Here is a 13,447-nt window from a genome sequence, read left to right as displayed (position 1 = left end):
TACTATCCACATGGGCTTATGATCATTTCGTCTACTTATCATTTGGTGTGATCGAGGACCATTTGGTCTCATTTCCATTTTGTCTAATCTCCAATAAGTCTACTACCCATTTGGTCTATCACTTATTTAGTCTAATTTCCATCGGTCTAATTCCCAGTAATTACCCGTACGGTCTAATAATCATTTAATTTAAATAATGAAATTCATCAAATGATAGTTGCATGTAGACCAAACGACATGTAGACCAAACGACTTAAACCTATTTATCTACAGCTGGATTATAAAATATATTTTTTAAAGTAGGCTAAATGTACTTGGTATAGTGCATTGTGAATAAACGGTTAAGCAGTATAAAGTGAGTGAAGGCTAACTTCAATCTCAGCATACGAAGATAGCCAAGAAAGCTAGATGCATGGAGCCACTGGCCTTCAAGACAGAGCAAGAAAATTCTGTGTTGTTAATCGGTACCCTTTAACTTCGCCATAACAGATCAGTGCGCGACACCGTCCTTCGTTGACCCGAGGATCATACACACGTCACACCTAACGGGAAGTTCCGGCCAGTCCTTCTACGACCATACCGACACCATCAGGTTCTCATGCGAGGGTGGCATCTTCGTGGATGGACCGTGGAAGGCTGCCTGTCACAACGGCACGTGGTTTCCGCGCATTGACACTGCCGGTTACCTTCCAGTTTGCAGAGGTACAAATGTAAACCTTTATATGATCGATCGCAAAAACTTTGGAAAAATCAAATCAAATGGCAATTTATGCACAACATTTTATACTCGATAGATTCATGCTCGAATTACGTAATATGTCCTTTTAATATGTAGGCCTATACAGGCGCGTACGCAGGGGGGAGGGTTTGGGGGTTGAACCCCCCCCCCTCCCCCCTTTGGTATTTTTATGTGTGTATTTTTTAGGAAAAATCCCCCTAAACCCCCCCCCCCCTTCGGTTTTTTTTTTTTTAATTGCCCATGGCTGACCTAAAAAAGTTGACCTTACTCCCCCCCCCCCCCCCAACGAAGAAAAATGTCAAATTTTCAAATTTCGAGACCAAACAAAAAAAATAGTATCCTCTTCCCCTTTTTTCGGGTCTATACATTTTATACCAAAATTGTTTGGCACATTTATTTGTAATCTTGAACATTCAGTATACGTTTCGCTGGATTAATTCTGTGAGATTTATTTTCTATATTTACGAAAACTCAATGTTATCTTTAATTTAACCACACTGTGAACATAATGTGTCCACATTCTGACCATAGTGTGTCCTCATTGTGCACATAAGCGGTCCACGCTCTGATTATAGTGTGTCCACAGTGTGCACATTATGTTTACACATTGTGCCATAATGTGTCCATGCTATGACCTTATTCTGTCCCCACTGAAAACAAAATGTGCCCACACTGTGACTATGTGACCGATGTATCTACGCTATGACCCTAATCTGTCCACACTGCAAAAATGATGTGTCCACACCGTGAACATAATGTATCTACACTAAATAACGTGTCCACACTGTGTGTATATTATGTTGTATAAAAATTACCATGGAACATATACCATGGTAGTACCATTACCTTTATTACGGTACATTACATAATTATATAGAGCCATGGTAGTTAGTCGTATCATGGTAGTACCATGTCGGTTGTACTGAACCATGATATTACCATGATAATACCATGATAATACCATGAAAACCATGGTACTACACTGTACCAATCTTCTTCTTTTTGTTTGGGGGGGGGGGTGATAATAAAGTGTCCATGGAAGGCCATTAAAGATAGATAATGGCACTTAGTCTCTTCTTTTAACGAGCAGGACGAGTGTGTCCCTCTCCCCATTTCTCTCCCATTATGTTGACTCGTTTAGTTCCCTTCTTCCCTTCCCCTCTATAATAAACGATGGGGGCGGCCACTGTGACCCCTTGGTAATGCCACTGACTTCGAATTTTTCGTTGTACAGACAACTGCACCGCACCAGAGAACATGTTGAACGCAGGGGCGGTGTTTCAACATACCAAGAGTCACGTGTTTGAGTGTGATGGAACCCCGGGGAAGGTGAGGATGGGCGGACCGAGGTCATTCTGCATAGACGGGGTCTGGAAGCCAAGAATACGCTGTGCCTGTGAGTATAGACCAGTTCACGGTTAGCACATTACTGCAATGTCACAGACCTGCCAACCAGTACGATTTAGTCGTATTTAGTACGATTTTTAGAAGCAAATACGACAGTACGATTTTACTCAATAAAATACGATTTTCAAAAGAAAAATAAATATAACTAGACTTTAATTCGTCACTTAGACGATTTAGGTGATACGTATGATATTGGTTTACATAACGAAGAATGCATTACACGATATCATATTATTTTATAAAATGCTCCTCCCATAATGATCTATCCATATGTCAAGTTTAAATTGTGTCGATCCCTTGATCATTATGGATCTAGGGAAGATAGATTGAGACAATATATGACCATTGACTCTGTGCAGTAACCAGTTACACCTTTGACTCTAATTTACATCATGAAGAACGCATTTTGACGATTTTATCTTATTCAAAGAAATGAAAATGTAATTGATAAATAAAAGCTTATGCCTGAATAATTAAAAGTGAATAGTGTATGACGTCACTATGTCCCGGCGTAAATGAAAAGTCAAAATAAATGTGGGAATACATTAGAGATCATTTTGAGTTGTCGACGTGAGATTCGCTAGTTGCTTGAAATTAAAATCTTTAAATATCGGATGGATATATACTGTCACTGTATAACGAATGTGGATTAGAGGGATATTGATCTGTCAGTCTTTCTCGAAGGCTTGTTAATTAAAGGAATACAAAAAATTGAATGTATTGCGCTCAAGAAATTACATACAGCATTGCCAGTAAATTTCACGAGATCAATGTTAAAATCTCCCATTATAATTATAAACCTGTTTATGTTCAGTATAAGTTTTCTGTAAAACATTTTCAAAGACAGGGATGAAATCATTGATATTTGATTGGGGTGTCCTATATATGACACCTACAATAATATTCTTATGTCTCGGCAAGTTGCTTTCGATAAACAGTGATTCATAATTGTATGATGGGTATAATATGAATATATATCATTGCGTATTTCATATTCAAAATTGTCAGCGACCAATAGACCAACACCTCCACTCTTTCCTACTCGGCGATTAGAATGTATAAATGAATAACCAGACACATTGAATAATAGTGGCGTACTGTCATTAATCCAAGTTTCAGAGAAATCTATACATAAAGTACAGATGAAATTGGATAAAGCATTACAATGTTATTTAAACTACGCGAATTAAAATGTAAAATACTAAAATGATAGTCAATGTTACTGAATTCAGTCGTAAAATCCTCATCAATATAATATTTACAGTTCAGAAACCTACTGAAATGAAACTCATATTCTTTTTCGGATAAATAGTTTAAATAATTGATATCAGTGTAAGTATCTGTAGTAGTATTACCAAATATTAAATGAAGTTCGTCATTATTCAAGTCTTGAATAGGAAATGAAGAATGAGTACAGAGTGGGTTATTAATGTAGACAAATGCTTATGTTCCCAATAACGCTCATTTCATGTATTTTAGTACCAGAGAAAAAAAGAAGTCAGTCACTCACTAGTGTCTGACAGTAAAGTCTAGAAAGTAGAAGTGTTTCATAATTTGAATACAAGGACACTACTAACGTTTAAGTTTCACAAATAGGACATACGTGACATAATTCATCATTTCAACATTCAATTGAAAATTGTGACATGATCCCATCATCTGATCGAAAAACAAAGTACATCGTTTTGATAGCCCATGGTCTCAGCTATAACATATCCAAATTTGGGAGAAAACAGAGCACAAATGAGCGAGATAGTGCTGAAAGATGGATGTGATGTAGATTCATGATGTGAACGAAATTCACCTTCCATAGACATAACACGCAAATTAAGAAAATTCTGACATGTGGCCTTTAATTGAAGTTTGTACTATCATGACGTCATTAAAATGAAAATTAATGTGTATTGATCTTGTAGACAATTGCCTCGACTACAATATATTAAAATGTAGAAGAAAATTGATGAATATTGAGAGAAATATACTAATTTTTCCATAAATATAATGACGTCATAACATGCATTTTTGTAGTTTGACTTCCAAGGCCATTATGATGACGTCAAGATGTACTTAATGGCCAAATGAGATATGAAATCATACCTTCGACTCATACTCTATCTAAATATGAAAAAAAAATTGGCAATCCTTATTCATCCCAATGGACTTTTTATAGGCATGTTTTTGCCCGTATATGCTTTGTATTACAAAAATCGCGCGTGCGGACGGTTATCTTGAACGGACGCTCATTCCGTTATTAATAGTGATAAAGAGATAAACTTGGTATCAAATTGTTCGGAAAATTATGAGGAATATCCTGTCAAAAGTTTTTGCGGAGGAATTATTTTTCGTTCGGCCGTGACGAACAAAAACGTCCAAAAATGCGTGTTTTGCGCGATTTTTTATGAAATGCTTATAATGGCCTAAAACGTATGCAAACATAACGTTAACGCGCGCACCTACGCGTACGCGCATTTTTGCGCGCATTTATTGACCAGGAATTGACCGGACAAATATTGACCTTGATCATGACAAATATGAATGAGAAATGGCTTTCTATTATGAAGATATGATCATAAGTTGATTTTCACAAAATGGCGTCTTGATGACGTCACGATAGTTTTGAGTCTTTGAAAAGTCACGCAGTTCTAAGTTAGACTAAGATCTATCATCGTTGAAAAATTCATGACAATGGCGCTTTTCAGTCTTGAGATATCCTGCGAACAAATTCGAGGAAGAATAAATAAATAAATAAATAAATAAATAAAAATCTTGACGAAATCAAAAGGTGATACGTAGACTTCGTTACGTATCACCTAATAAAAAAATATAATAATTTTGTTGTTGTTGGTATTTTGTGTGTGTGTGTGCCATTTTCAATGGCAAAATGCCCATTCTGTCCTATAAAGCATCTCACATCGGCAATTTGGGGATGTTCATTGGTTCATCGAACACACCAGTCGTGACGAAATCATGCATATTCAACCAATGATCCATAACAAAAATTCTTCCTGTATGTAGGAACTATAAGAGGCATTGATCCGCGTAACAGTCAGTGTTTATTTTCAAGAATACAACTTTTGTCAGCAAAATATAACTTTTGGGATTAAAGAATACAGTTTTTGAACTCCGGGTTGGCAGGTCTGCAATGACCCCGAATATCCACAGATCTTCAAAACATGAAGAGGTCCCACTTTGTACATTTTGAAATAATCACTCCTACAGCGATGGAGGTGCTACATAAATAGCCTTTGTTTCTCCTTTTCAAAGAATACGTCCACCTGTGTATCATGGAGTGCACCCGCCCCCCCCCCCCCCCCCCACTCAGTGTTATTTAGGTTACGCATATGCTCGTACCCTCTTTTTGAAAGCACCCCCTATCTGAGGACTGCCAACATTTTCGAACCCCCCTTTCGCGGGCTTTTCCTGCCTTGGAGACCCCCCTAAATCAGGAAAAATGCTCAATGTACCCCCCTAATTTCGGAATAATTTCTCAGGAGTCCAAAGAGATGAGAGAAAAAAAGAAAAACACCCCCTTTTTAAAGAAATCTCTGGGTGAAAATTCAAATACACCCCTTTTTTACAATTCTCGGGCCGGATTTTGTCGCACGAAAAGTACCCCTTTACCGGACATTTTGGCAACACGCATGCGGTCATTCCGACCTCTGAGTGGGGGGGGGGGGGGGGGGCCGGGGGAGTGCATAGTTACATAAATAATGATTACATAACTTTCATGAGCATGTATCCAGTATTTCGTCTCCGTATATTTCACAATTTGTTCTGCAATGACCTTTATCTGCTCATGCTCAGACTGCAACCGTGCTGCTGTAATGGTTATTTTGTTCATTTCATTGTATTTTTTCTTTCGTGAAAACAATTAGATTTATTTAATGAAAGATTCAAGCATACCTGATTATAATCTATTGTAAAGTTTCTCCTAACGACGCACAATGAAAGGATTTTCTTGGTGTTTTCTTTTTGGGATAAGACACGAATAGACCATAATGTCATCTATCTCAAGTTCAGTAATACCGGATCGTGTGATCTAATCTCAATTGGTTTAAGGGATATTCGGTCAACTCGGCTGCACAGTAGAGACTGATGCCGAGGATATAGCTTGGTATTTAACATAATTGAAATGCTCAAGAAAAATTGAAACCCTTTCCTTTTCCTCTTTCTTTTTTGTTTACAGTTAAAAAGGATCTGAGAAGTGAGCTCTAACTGATCTGACAGAAGAGCCTGCAGAAGTCTTGATTGGGCCTTTCTTCTTTTTCTTCTTGATTTATTTTCTTCTTCTGTTTTCTTTCTATTTCTTCTCTTTTTCCTTTCTCTTATGTTCCTTCTCCAACATCATCTTTGTCCCCTTCTTCCCCTTCTTCTTCTTCTTCTTCTTCTTCTTCTTCTTCTTCTGTTTTCCTTCTATATCTTCTTTTTATTCCGATTTTTCATTTTTCTCTTTTCTTCCTTCTCCAACATCATCTTTTCCGCTTCTTCTTCCTCTTATTCTTCTTCTTCTTCCTCTTCTTCTTCTTCGTCTTCTTCTTCTTCTTCTTCTTCTTCTTCTTCTTCTTCTTCTTCTTCTCCTTCGTCTTCTTCTTCTTCTTCTATTATTTTTCTTCCTTTTCTTTTTCTTCTTCTTTCTATTTTCTTTCTTCTCTAGCATAATCTTCTTCTTCTTCTTCTTCTTCTTCTTCGTCTTCTTCTTCTTTTCATCATCATCATCATCATCAAACAAAAGAAAACAGAATAGACGGTTCCAAAATGTTCTCGCGTTTTTAAATAACCAGATTTGGGTACGTTTTTTTATTGCACCTTTTACCAATCTGGTGGATGTAATAATGAATGCAACGTTTTTAATACTAGCGTATGTTACATGTTGATTTGTTACATCCTGATTCCTGATTATATAAATTAATTAGTCTAAACCACTTATTATGTGTCTTTGCATGTGATCTATTGTACCACTGCTTTCGTCGATTTTGAAAAAAAAGTCCATTCCATATAGCTTATGTTATTTTGCGTGTGTAGAAAGGCTACTATGAAATCAATGTTATACTTTACGCCTTGACCAATATGAAGTATCTTCCATCCAATATTTTCAAATCTATGTCAATTTTGGTTTGGATAAACGGAATAATGATTATGAAACTACTGGTTGAATGAATCGCAAGTCCTATTTAAAAATAAAAAATTCAAATTCAAATTCAAATTTATTCATGTTTCCAACAAAACATTACAAATCAATTATAAGCATTTAAAACAAATTTAAGAAATACATGTTGGAAACAGAGGGGTCCACTAAAAAGCAATGCTTGTACAAGTGTAAACACCTCAAATGAAACTTAGGAATAATGACAATAACAGTATTCACTGTAAACATTTACAGCTATTAATTGCATGCAATAAGTTGTGGATGAAAATTATCTGCGTCATGTAATTAATTACATTTACCTTTGGTATAATGATAGTAATTATGTAATTGTGTGATCCAGATACCTCACATACACTAATCATGTTTAGCTTCATAGAAAACATTACAATTATTTTGTTTTGCTTATCTTGTATAACTTTTTAATAATATTTTATATATAGTATCGCTGCAAGTTATTCGCGTTAGCATTTAAATCCACGCTTATTAAAGCTGTTAGATATGACAAATATAACCATAATAATATCGTGATGACTAGTTGATGTGATATTATAGCTTGTTTTAGTACCGAATCTAATGAATGTGTAAGCGCTGTATCATTTGAGTAAAATATGGTTTTAAAACGGTTGTAATTTTTGTTTGTGTTAAATCAAACTCTTTGAAAAAAATAAAAAAATCTATGATTGTATCTAAAATGAAGTAACAGATAAGGAAAACATGGCTAGTATTTCAATCTGACCCCCCCCCCCCTCTTTTTTTTTTTTTTGGGGGGGGGGAATATTATGTAGACTAAACGTTTGTTTTGCTTAATCTTCATTTTCTAAAAGTTTTATTACATGAGCAAATATAATATTAGTTTTTTTTTAAGGCAAACTCTTTCTCATTTTAGGATACAAAATAAAGATTAATATCAAGCTTATGTCACGACTCTGACCAGTCTTTGTGTTCAAATTAGTTTTCTTCCCCTTTTCTTCCCAGTGAAAAGGGTGAAAAAGGGGTAGAGAATGAGAGCTTAGAAGTTATCAGCGTTTAGTAATAATGTCTTCACTTCTTTTGGGTCATAGGCCTACTATCAGATCCATGCACTATACCCTCTCTGGCATCCAATTAAAACAAGTTGGAAAAGGAGGAGGAGGAGGAGGAGGAGGAGGAAGAGGAGGAGGAGGAGAGAGAGAGAGAGAGAGAGAGAAATAAATAATAATAATAATAATATAGAGTGACCAATGTGTTCGAGGCGCATGGTAAAGAAAAACTACAATACACGAAAATACACACAAAAATGAACAACAACAATGTGAAAGTAAATCTAAATCTGTACTGGAAAGCTGCTTTGAACAAATGAGAAGGAGGGAGAGTGAGAGAGAAAGAGAGAGAAACGAATGAAAGAGAGAGAAAGAGAAAATCAGATGAAAAAAAACATACAAAGAAAATGACAAAAATCCCTATAAACTCTCGTTATGTAGCCATGCATCTATTTTTTGAGATTTGTTTTGGAAAAAAGCTCAGTCCATAATTACCCAACAAGGCATTCGTGAGAATTTCATTTACCTTTCTTGCGGACCCTCTTAGCTCAAAAAACCTTTACATAATTATGAAGGCCCAAAGTTATGGAATTTTTTAAGTAATGAAGTTATTAAAAAAAAAGCTCCCTCAATTAATATTTTAAGTTGAACAAAATTAAAAATTGTATTTGTTACAATTTTAAAAACCTTATTGAATTATATCGCCCATTTATTCTTCCCCCGTCCTAATGCATTCATGTTTTTCTTTCTTTGTTTTTTAAACTTTTTCCCTTTTTTCTACTTCTTTGAAACAAGGTCATCTTTTAAATCGCTGACTCAAATGTAATGTGATTCATTATATTGTGCCCTTTCATCTCCTTTCTAATGCGCAATTCTCTTTCCCCATGATCTTCTTCTCAACCCCACATGCAGCTCATCTTTTTGTAATATTTTCTGTATACCCCCGATCTCTCACTCTTTTTTTGGCCTGGTCTACTTTCTGTTTTGTGACCGTGTTCTCCTATCTTTATCATGTAAAGTATTTTCTTGTCCCGTTTCCGTTTTTGTTGACCTCCTCTCTTTTTTCTATTTCTAGTTCCTTTACGAATTTGTTAATTAATTACTCATTATTCCTAACTATTATTTGAGGGGTCTACAGTTGTATAAGCATTGCTTTTTAGTGGACCGCTCTGTTTCCAATATGTATTCCTTAATTTTTGTAAATGATTATAATTGATTTGTAATATTTTGTTGGAAACGGAAATTCAATCGAAATTGAAATTGAAATATTTAGGGCTTGTTAAAGAAAAGGAAAAAAAAAAATCTAAATTCTGTGACAAATTTGCTCTTAGCCAATCATGATTTCAGCTTATAACAGTGTAACTTTTTATTGATAACAACTTTTTGTAGGGAACGGAGCCCAGATGATTGATTGATTGATTTTTATTCGACAAGCTTCAAACATACAACAATATACAATAATAACAGATCAAAAACAAGTCAGCTTGAACAGGATAACCCACGAAAGCTCGAGAGCTTATTTCCAGTGGGGTCCCTTAAACATGTAATAAAATGTACATGTAATAAAATGGATTTAGGGATACCGTAAAAGATAATTTCATAAAGATCATAGATTTTTAGAATTTTAGAATTTTAGAATTTATTATATATTTTTCAAGCAGAGTCGAGGCTCCATCCGCTATTTCCGAGTTATATAAAGGGACACTATTTCCGAGACACGTCGAGCGCCATCTCTTGTCAATTTGACATTGATCATTAATTCATTGATTATCATTAGGAAAAGAGGAAGGCCGTTTCGCCATTTGTCATTGAAAAGAAACGAAAACACTCCATTTATCTTGAAGGAAAGCTTTCCAAATTTTCAGGTCAGTATTTTATTAATGTATTCAACATTTGTTCGCATTTTCTGTCCTGATTCAGTTGAGATTTTAGTCCTGAAGCCATATGTTTGGGATGCATTTACGTCTGCTTCGAGTTGTACGGAGCCTGTCGTGTGAGTTGAATAGCCAATCGCCCGCAACGTTCCCGAGCCGTGACCCGTGGGTTACATGAATGGGTAATGAAGAATGGCCGTCGTATAATTTTTTTGACAGCTAAGGTTTATAGTTCGAGGAACGGCTGTTTTCCGTTTGTTATTAATGTATTTTGGATGCCTTTGATGACTAGATTAAGTATGTGTCGGTCTAGTTTCAATCCAGTCTAACAAAACCAAGTAATTTGTCCCCAAATGGCGATAAGCTTCAAGTTGTTTATCGTTTTTGTGTCGTGCTTTGTGCTTGTCATTGCAATTAATTTAATGTGATGCAGATCTAGACTAGACTGTTGTAGAACTTAGAAGTGGTGAAGAGAAGTGTGGGTCATGTGTTGAGAAGGGAAGATGACGAACTTGTGAATAGAATGGGGGATTTGAGATTGGATTGCATGATTATTAAAGAGGGAAAGGAAGACCAAAGATTTTATGGAAAGATGAAGAAAGAAAGCAAGATAAGTGTAAATGAGGAGGATGCTTTAGAGTAGACAAGAAGAAGTTGACAGAGGATGTGTAATCATAGTGCAAAAGTCAGTAACCCATCATAAGAGGGAAAAAACTGACTTTAATGATGATGATGATAATGATGATGATTTACTCGTTGCGCCCTATGGTCGACTTGGGGAACACACAGTTGAATACAGGTACACTTGAATTTTGTCATACAGGTGTTTACATTGTATGTCCAGTGTGTATTGTATGGATCATATCATACATACATGTACTCCGAACAATGAAAGCAGTCTAGATTTCACTCTGTATCAAATAAACATTCTCTGTACATGTAGGTTTCCATGGTGAAAGAGTATTACAAAAATTTGGAGTGATTGAGACTGGGGAATTTGTGAGCACAACCCACTCCAGCAAAGCATAGAGAGTCAATGCTAATGCGTATGACCTCTAGCACTGCATGCTTGCTGTGAGGAAGGTACCTATACACAAACATACACACCACACAATATCGCATAGACTGCACACAGTCATGTCGATGCAGCTGTAAGCAAAGCTTGACACTAGACTTACAATTTTAATTTTTAAATTATTCTTTTTAACATCAGCAAGTTAAAAAAAATGTATTTTACTGCGATTTAGATGTCATCAATTGTCACTAAAGTACCGATTTTTAGTGAAATCAGTTGAATTTTGTACAGTGGTGTTTGAAATGTTGAGAATCAAAAACACAGCTTTTACTACACAGCCAGGATAGTGATGCTCCTATGTGTTAGCACAACACAGTAGTTGAAGGATTAATTTGGGACATCTGTAGTAACTTGTCGGGTGTCTATGTGCTGCTGGATTCCTGTTTCTATCAATCCCTTGAAATATGTTTTCTGGAGACATGTCTCAGAGATATTTACATGTATGAGCAATTCTTTAAAACAAATACACTAAATGTTTTACATGTAAGCCACAGTGAGTCCATTAATGATCTCTACTATATAATTATAAAAAAAAATCAAGGAAGTCTTGAGGAAAGTCTAGGGACAAACAAAAAATAATTTAAAAGTGTACATTAAATACTGAAACGATACAGAAAATCCTGGTGTTTTATGTACAATATGTATTTGATCTTTAAATTGTACCTTACAAGTATAACATTGTTCAACTGCATTGAACAATTTTTTTCTTCATGTCATGTCAAGACCAAAACATTCGATGATACCACAGTGTAGATAATATTACACATTTATATTGTTCTTGTTATAGTGTCTTCAAGAGAAAAATATAGTTGGAAATCTCAAATATTATTATGCATTCATTGGCCTAGAAATCATAATGTAGATTGTTCTTTTTTTCAAATTGATTGTGGTGGGTACATTTGTTGATGTAATATTTACTTTGCTCTTTGGAGATTAACAATTTAACATGTCTTTGAAAAATGTGCTTAATATCAGTTGGAACATCTTATGGATAATAGATAGGTTCTTGAGGTGTGTATTATTGTTTTGAAAATTATGTACTGTCCTTAACTCGTTATGTACATACTTCAGTCAAACCTGTCGACAGTGACCAACCAAGGGAAACATGAAAAGTGGTCTTTGAACACAGGTTCCTTTAGTGTATGTTTCAATGAGAAACCTTTTTCAAGGGAAACAACAAATGTGGTCTTTGCTGACAGGTGGTCACGAAAGCAGGTTTGACTGTATATGATTAGTGCTGACTCTTCCCACTGATGTGAGAAATCTGTGATGCTTGTCCCAAATCTATACATTCATGTACACCTGTACATGTACTGTAGATGCAGGGTACATTTTTACATACACATGTAGCTCCATGTACACTGTACAGGAAGTTCTACAAGAGTTGAATAATATATGCATGAAGGTGACCTTTGTCACCTAGTTATTTGATTTGAGTTGTTGACATCAGCAAAAAGTTTGATTATACACCCAAATAATATGAGGGAAAGAAAAATCAGCTTCATGGCCACAATTAGCAAATTAGCAACAACTACAGGTGAGAAAGGAATAACATTTCATGTAGGTTTTTTTTTTAGACTTTGCCATTTTATTATAATTATGGGAAAAGATTTCATGACTGTGAAAATGCTTACGGTAGACTGAAATCTATTAAATTTGTATCAAATTATATGAGTTGAAAATAAGTTGAAAATTTGATGGGAAGTAAAGTGGGTTGCAAGAATGACACTTTAAATTACGGTACATGTACTTTAGTGGTGAAGTGTGACGTCATCAAAAAATTATTTTTTGAATTTCTCAATTTTGTTTCTTTTTCCGAAAGAGCACTTATAATGTCTGGTTCATATTTCTTCATAACATTACGAACCAGAGCAGAATAACACTGAGTTCCTATAGAAATCTATTTATTCATATGGTCCTATCTCAGCCAATACTTAACATGTATATATTCAATTGGTTCTCGACATTTGGACATTGTTTTTCATGCTCTTTTGGAAAATGAAAAAGAAAAAAAATGAGAAATTCTAAAAATAGATTTTTATGATGTCACAGCTTCAGTACTCTGTAGAACTCTAGTTATGATGATATCTAATATGATTTGTTAGGGTTATTCAGGTGCATATTCATATTTAAAAAAAAATTGTTTGATCTTTTACTAATTATTTGATCATGTTCCATGAAATAAGA

The 13,447-nt window shown here is 35.2% G+C and overlaps 1 protein-coding gene across 13 annotated transcripts in view; it reads left to right on the top strand.

Annotated features, from left to right (window-relative positions):
• The first annotated feature begins 10,058 nt into the window (after positions 1-10,058).
• The window catches only part of LOC576875 (kinesin-like protein KIF1A), a 136,856-nt gene continuing 133,467 nt past the window's right edge, over positions 10,059-13,447 (top strand). For all 13 annotated transcript variants that reach the window (XM_030986719.1, XM_030986718.1, XM_030986715.1 and 10 more), the window contains exon 1: positions 10,059-10,176. The gene's annotated coding sequence lies outside the window, so the exon portion shown is untranslated. The remainder of the gene's footprint in view (positions 10,177-13,447) is intronic.

The sequence above is a fragment of the Strongylocentrotus purpuratus genome, unplaced genomic scaffold (genome assembly GCF_000002235.5).
Source record: "Strongylocentrotus purpuratus isolate Spur 01 unplaced genomic scaffold, Spur_5.0 spur5_scaffold_16, whole genome shotgun sequence".
NCBI lineage: Eukaryota > Metazoa > Echinodermata > Echinoidea > Camarodonta > Strongylocentrotidae > Strongylocentrotus > Strongylocentrotus purpuratus.
Note: the sequence above shows the minus strand (reverse complement) of the source record. Positions and strands in the feature narration are given on the sequence as shown.